General features: G+C 48.3%; 1 non-coding gene across 1 annotated transcript; it reads right to left on the bottom strand.

Moving 5' to 3' along the window:
• Positions 1-2,830: 2,830 nt before the first annotated feature.
• TRNAE-CUC lies at positions 2,831-2,902 on the bottom strand. The gene has a single exon. It is a non-coding gene; the product is annotated as a tRNA-Glu (tRNA).
• Between the last annotated feature and the right edge of the window lie 4,516 nt (positions 2,903-7,418).

The following is a 7,418-nucleotide window of genomic DNA, read 5'->3' as shown; positions in this document are numbered from 1 at the left end:
TTTCACCATTATCCCATACCCTCAATATTCATTCCAATGCCTGTTCTCCAGATTTCTGTTTGTATAGAGAACTCAAGCAGTTATTTTCAAATGTAGCACACCTCCTCATGGGTCACACTCTCAACCTCACCTCTAGGGGTCTGCCAGGACTTTAGTCTAGTTATAGGTGTAGAAGCAAACAGAGGTGTTGGGGGTGGCTCCTAAGGAGAACCAACATATTTTGCCTGGCAACTGCCTGAGAGGAGGCCATCACTGTTGCCTCAGGCAGCACAGGGTTTATCTCTTCAGACAAAGGTGGAAAGGCTGATGGCAGCAAGGGTAGGGGAGGGGATGTTGACACTACTGGGGATGGGGAAGCTGTTCCTTCTGGCAAAAAAGGTACATCAGAGTTTACAAACTCTGTGTCCCCAGCTTTATCAGGGTTCTCCCACACATCCCCATTCCAAGTTGCAGGATCCCATTCTTTTCCAATCACCTGGCAAGGCTGTGCACGCACCTTTCATTGCAGATCAGCCACTCACATGATAAGAGCTTGTGTCTATTTTTTCACAATTTCAGCTCTTTCCCAACAGGAGATAAGACTCTCACTCAGGGAAATCTTAGCAGATTTGAGGCATGGTATCTGCTTCTGAAGCTGGAAGACAGAATTCCTGGGTTCATCATTTTCTTTCATTAATTTGTCCACTGAACTTAGGAGCCAAAAACCAGCTTCATTATATTGCTTGGTATGTTCAAAGGTATTATGTATAGAATCACTAAACCCCTTGACTCTCACAAGCGGTGAATCAGGAGTGTCAAATGCATTTGTTTGGCATAACTTTCTAAAGAGTTCACACCAAGGACTATCAGTGGTCTCCACAGTATTAGAAGTAGAGTCCTTAGCATTTTTGGGTCTAATCATATTAAGCAGCTAACTCCAGAAACCTCAAAGCCAATAAGACAACTTCATGCTTTATATTCTATTCCTCTAGAACTACTTCTGGTACCCAAATCTGTACAAGTCAGGGTTCCCCACAGGGAAAGTACTAACTGGAATACATATATACACGTATTCCCACAGCGTGCTCATGGGAGCCCCGGGCCGGCGTGGCGGTATAGGGGTGAGCATAGCTGCCTTCCAAGCAGTTGACCCGGTTTCGATTCCCGGCCAACGCAGCAGGCTGAACTTTTGCGGAGGTCCTGGGCGCGGAGGCGGGGTCTCAGAGACCCGAATCCCGGTCTTCCACGTGACAGGAGGGAATACTCACCACATATATATATGTATATATATATATACACACACACACATTTATTAAGTATTAATTTACACAATCCCAAAATCCCAAAATATGCTGTTTGCAAGCACGAGGAGGAAGGGCAGCTAGCCCAGGTCGCAAAACAGAAGAACTTGGAATCCAATGTTAGAGAGCAGGAAGCATCAGGGCATGGGAGAGAGGTGTACGCGGGGAGGCAAAGCCACTCTCCCCTTTTCACGTTTTTCTGCCTCCTTTATATAGGGTGGTAACTGATTAGATCTATGTGCACACGAGATTAAGTATGGGTCTGCCTTAACCAGCCTGTAGACTCAAATGTTTATGACCTTTAGCAACACTGTCACAGATACACCTAGCAATACTAAGTTGCATCAATCAATCCAATCAAGTTGACACTCAGGATTAACAAACACAGGCATAAAAAAAAAATAATGAAATCCTGTGATTGGCAGCAATGTGAAAGAAACGGGAGGTCACGATGTAACCTCAAATGAGCCGGGCACAGAAAGACACAGAGGGCAGGTTCTGACTCCAATCGTGGGTGCTCAGAAAGTTCACCTTGTGGAGGTGGAGAGTAGAACGATAGACAACAGAGGCTGGAGAGGGTGTGTGGGTGACTGGGGTGAAGAGAGGTTGGCGAAATGGGTACGAGCATGCGTTTAGATGGAGGGAATACGTTCTAATAATGTTCTACGGCAGAGTAGGGCGACTAGGGGTCACAACGATATATTAGCGTGTGTTTCCAAAGAGCTGGAAGACAGCACCTGAGCTGTTCCCAACAGGTAGAGATGACAGATACCCACGGGATGGATGCCCTACATCCCCTCAGTTGATCATCGATCGCCACGCAGTCTACACGCGTTACCACATGTCACAGGAATCTCATCAACATCATGTCCGCATGAAGAAAAACATAATCATGCTACAAGGGCGATTGTCACAGCTCTGGCTCCCCAGCGTCATGGCCCGTGGTCTCGGCTCCTCAAGTTCCGCTGCCATTTCTACAAAAGCCGCTGACACCCGTGGAGCCCACTCACGGGTCCCGTGCTCCAAGGGTCTGGCACGCCTTGGAAAAGCCCGTGCGCTTGCTGGCATGAGTGGCTCTGGCAGGTGGCCCAAATGCTGGGCGCAGATCCCCCGCAGCCGAGAGAGAAGTGGCCCGTCAGCCACCCGGCTTGGCTTGGCGGAAGCCGCTCTGCTCGAGAGTCCTGGTCCATTCCGGGGCCAGACGAGAGTGCGAGGTGGGCGGTGGTGGCGGCGGCGGCGGCTCACCTGGCGGCCATGGGAGGAGAAAGCCTGCCCTGGCCAGTGGGCTTTGCCGCTGAGAAAGAGTGGGAGGGAGGCGAGCACCTGACGAGGAAGAGCTGTGACGCTGATGTTGCGAAGGTGGCGCCAGCGAGGCCAAAAGGACGGATGGGTGGAGGTAGGCGGGGAGGTTGGGGCGCACGTGGAGGCCGACAGAGGTTGTGGCTGGGGCGCGGGAGAAGCGAGCGCGGGAGAAGCGAGCGAGCCTGTTGGTCAAAAGGGGAGGTGTGAAGGGGCCTGGCAGTTGGCAGGCAGAGCCAAAGAAGGAAGGCTTCCCTGACCGGGAATCGAACCCGGGCCGCGGCGGTGAGAGCGCCGAATCCTAACCACTAGACCACCAGGGAGAGACGCCTTCAGGCCCCGGCTTGCGCGTCCTGGCCCCAGCGCCTGTGGCCCCAGCACTGGGCGCTACCTTGGCGCCTGTCCCCTGCTTCCGTTTAAAACAAACACCCGCAACCAGCCCCCGCGACGCCGGCGGCAACCCGCCCGCCCCAACCAGCAGCTCTGGCCCTGTTCGCAGCACACCCTGCAAACACCGCGCCCCCCTTCCCGGGCGCACACGCACGCAGCCACAGGCCAAGCTCCCACACGAGCTCCACGCCCGGGGCCCCCGCAAAAGGTCGGTCGGATGCGTTGGCCGGGAATCGAACCCGGGTCAACTGCTTGGAAGGCAGCTATGCTCACCACTATGCATGTTGGCCAGGCTGGCTTGAACTCCTGATCTAAGGTGATCTCTCCGTCTGGGGCCTTCCAAAGTGCTGGGATTACAGGCGTGAGCCACCACACTCGGCCAACAAGTATATTTTTATGGCAACAGACCAATACAACAATATCTAAAGTTTTGATATATCTCTCAAATTGAGATGACAAAAGAGAAAAATCGTTAATTATTTCTAATCGTCACTTTCACGTTTAACTTTTTTCAATAGGTTTTTTTAACCACTAAACTGAACCCTAACTTGATATATAAGAACTGTACCCATTTGTACCAGTCACAATATTAGAATGTCAACTGTTCGAATCATGTTCAAATCAGGCAAATTCTAAGCTGTAATCAATCTGGCCCTTTCTGTACCTTCCTTCCATTTTCTGTATGTCACTTTGCTTTTCCCACCATGTGACTATGCTGCAGTATCTCTGAGCCTACTCGGGATCCACGGGGTATCTGATTTGCAAATCATTTTTACTCAATTTACTCTTGTTAAATAATTTCTCTAAAGTTTTTGTTTTTCTTTTACAAGTTTTGAAATTATTTCTATGATGAAAAATAACGTTCTTGGGCTTTGACTTTCTAAGCTCATCTCTCAGCTATTCTTTCAAATTATTCTATGTCTGTTCAAAATGCTCCTGCAATTTTTTGAGACAGTGTCTCACTCTTTTATCCTGGCTAGAGTGTGGTAGGTGGTGTAACCAATTATCGCTCATTGCAGCCTTAATTGTCTTGGTTCCACAGTCCTCCTGGTTCAGCAACCGGAGTACCTGCAACTACACTATGCAACATCATGCCTGGCTAATTTTTAAAATTGTTTTCATAGACACAGGATCTTACTACGTTGCCCAGGCTGTACTTGAACTCCTGAATCCAAGTGATTCTTTCAAGTCAGCCTCCCAAAGTGCTAGGATTACAATTGTGAGGCACCTTGTGTTTCTGTAATTTCTTGACAGGATTATTCCCAATAATAAACAGTACACATGGGAACAATATAAAAAAAAAAAAAAAAAAAAGTCCATCTTCTATTGTAAAAGTATAATTATCCTGTATTTCATGGGTCTGCAGAAGCCAATAGTTTGATCTATGGAGGAGCATAGATCAACAAATTCAGTTTATTCTGAGTTTCAGCCCAGCCACTTAGTAAGTGTGGCTCTTTGGACAAGTTTCTTGATGTAAAACAGTTGTATAAACCACATATGCAAAAAAGGCAGAATAATAGTGACTGCAAAAATTGTAGCAATTTTTCTTTTTTTCTTATTTCTTTTTTTTTTTTTTTTTTTTGAGATGGAGTCTCATTCTGTCACCTAGGCTGGAGTGCAGTGGCATGATCTTGGCTCACTGCAACCTCTGCCTCCTGGGTTGGAGCAATTCTCCTGTCTCAGCTTCCTGAGTAGCAGAGATTACAGGTGTGCACCACCATATCCAGCAAATTTTTGTATTTTTTGCAGAGACAGGATTTTGCCATTTTGGCAAGGCTGGCCTTGAACTCCCGACCTCAGGTGATCCACCCACCTCGGCCTCCTGGAGTGGGGGGATTACAGTCGGGAGCCACAGTGCCTGGCCATAGCAATTTTTCATCCCTCCTATAGCCATGCCCATTGCCAGGTGCTTTTACAGCTGCTCCCATTGAGATACAGAATCTGTTTTACAAAGCCTAAATCTGGCTGACCTTGTTTGCTCAGGGCAGTAGAAACCCGTGAACTGACAGTGTGCTAGTTTGGGGAAGGGCTGAAATGGTCTTGAATACTACTGTTTTATTTTTAAAGTTTGGCTAATGCCAGGATCAGTGCCTCAGGCCTGTAACCAGTATTTTGGAAGCCGAAGTGGGCTGATCACCTGAGATCAGGAGTTCAAGACCAGCGTTGCCAGCATGGTGAAGCCCTGTCTCTAATAAGTGTATAAAATTAGCTGGGTGTGGTGGCAGGTGCCTGTAATCCAAGATACTCAGGAGGCTGAGGCAGGAGAATCACTTGAGCCTGGGAGGCGGAGGTTGTAGCGAGCCGAGATTGTTCAAATGCACTCCAGCCTGGGCAAGATAGACTCCGTATCAAAAAAAGAAAAAAAAGGAAAAGAAATTACAATTCACATGTGGCTCACATTTTATTTCAGAGGATTGTCTTTTTTTAAAAAAAAAAAATAGGCTGCCTCCTTAAAGAACTGACACCAGAAGGGTCATTGTCACGCCGTCCATGTGAAGAGACCACACCAAACTGGCTTGTGTGAGTAATGGCTGTGTTATTTCACCTGGGTGCAGGCGGGCTGAGTCCGAAAAGAGAGTCAGCAAAAGGAGATAAGGGTGGGGCCGTTTTATAGGATTTGGATAGGTAAAGGAAAATTACAGTCAAAGTGGGGTTGTTCTTTGGCAGACAGGAGTGGGGGGTCACAAGATGCTCAGCGGGGGAGCTTTTTGAGCCAGGATGAGCCAGGAAAATGAATTTCACAAGATAATATCATTGCTTAAGGCAAGGACCGACCATTTTCACTTCTTTTGTGGGAGGATGTCATCAGTTAAGGCGAGGCAAGGCATTTGCACTTCTTTTGTGATTCTTCAGTTACTTCAGGCCATCTGGGCTTATATATGCAAGTCACAGGGGATGCAATGGCTTGGCTTGGGCTCAGAGGCCGGACACTCATAAAAGCCAAAATTTAATATTGTTTATTCTATTCTTTTCCTTTGTGAATAGCCATATAGACATTATTTAAAATGTATATGACCTTATACACAAGGCTAATGGCAAATCCCCTCTGGGGTGGGCCTGGCTCATCTCATGGAGGAAGCCCTGCCTGAAAAGGCTGCAGACGGGGCTGTCACTCTTCCTTCCTTGAACCCCGTATCTGAGCTCGTCTTTGGTCACTCCGGGCCTGAATGGGCGGGGCCTTAAACGACATCCAATCAGGGATGCTTGCTTAGAATCGTCCAATCAGACCCCAGCTGAAGCGGACGGGGGGCTGGCACGGCTGCCTTTGTGTTTGGCAGCAGCGGAAGCTCCTGGTCTCCCTGGCCTCCTGACCTACAGGTTTTGGGAGATCCGCAGCTAAGACGCCAGGACTCCCTGGAAGCCTAGAAATGGTGAGAGCGCCGGGTCTGACATCCTGAGAGAGGGGAAGGACTGGTTGGAAGTGGTGGGAAGTGGCCGTGGCAGGACTCAGGCCGCCCAGCCGTCAGCCCCTCTGCGCCCCCATTTCTCCTAGACCCGCTCTGTCTCAGTCCCCTTCAGCCACATAAGATGGCGGCTGCGCCTGACAGCCGGGCTTCCCGGCTGTCCTGTCTCTTGCCCTGCGCAGTGACTGTGCCGGCTGGCGGGAGCCCTCTCTGGGCATCTGCATCGCAGTGCTGCATCTCTCCCAGATTGTTCAGGGACCACGGGAGTCCTAAGCCCCTTTGCTTCTTTTAAAAATGTTATGGGAGTCACCGCAAAAATATTAAAGAATTTAATTAGAGTTTGTTAAAAATTATAGAGCACCCCTATGGGTGTAGTTTGTGGTCCATTACAGGGGCTTGAACAAAAGACTGTATAAGCTGCATCATGAAAAAACCCAAATTAGTAATCAGGCACAGTGACATAGTTTCCTAATTTCCACCTTGAGCGTACAAATTTCCTGGTTTGTAATAGAGCTTACCTGGCTGTTTGTATTTGGTAAAGACTGAATTTCGTTTCCTCTAATGTAGCAATTAAAAAAAAAATGCATTTGAGTTAGATTTTGTTTTTTTAAAGTAGGAATCCGAGAGTAGATTTCCACGTCAGCCTAATTCCATATCACTTGACTATTTTCTTTTTGAGACGGAGTTTCACCTTTTGCCCAACTGGAGTGCAGTGGCGCATGTTTCGGCTCACTGCAACCTCCGCCTTCCTGATTCAAACTATTTCCTGCTTCACCTCCACGCTCCCGAGTGGCTGGGATTACAGGCTCCCGCCATCATAGCCCACAATTTTTTGTATTTTTGTGGAGATGGGGTTTCACCATGCTGGCTAGGGTGGTCTCAATCACTCCTGACCTCGTGATCTGCCACCATGGCCTCCCAAGTGCTGGCATTACAGGCGTGAGCCACCTGTCCTTAACTGTTTTCACATTCCACAGAAGCTGTTTTCCCTGCATAGTTTTTCTTCTTTTCCCTTTTTTTTTTTTTTGAGCGGGTTTCATGTTGT

The sequence above is a fragment of the Rhinopithecus roxellana genome, chromosome 8 (genome assembly GCF_007565055.1).
Source record: "Rhinopithecus roxellana isolate Shanxi Qingling chromosome 8, ASM756505v1, whole genome shotgun sequence".
NCBI classification, from domain to species: domain Eukaryota; kingdom Metazoa; phylum Chordata; class Mammalia; order Primates; family Cercopithecidae; genus Rhinopithecus; species Rhinopithecus roxellana.
This window is presented reverse-complemented; position numbering and strand designations above follow the sequence as displayed.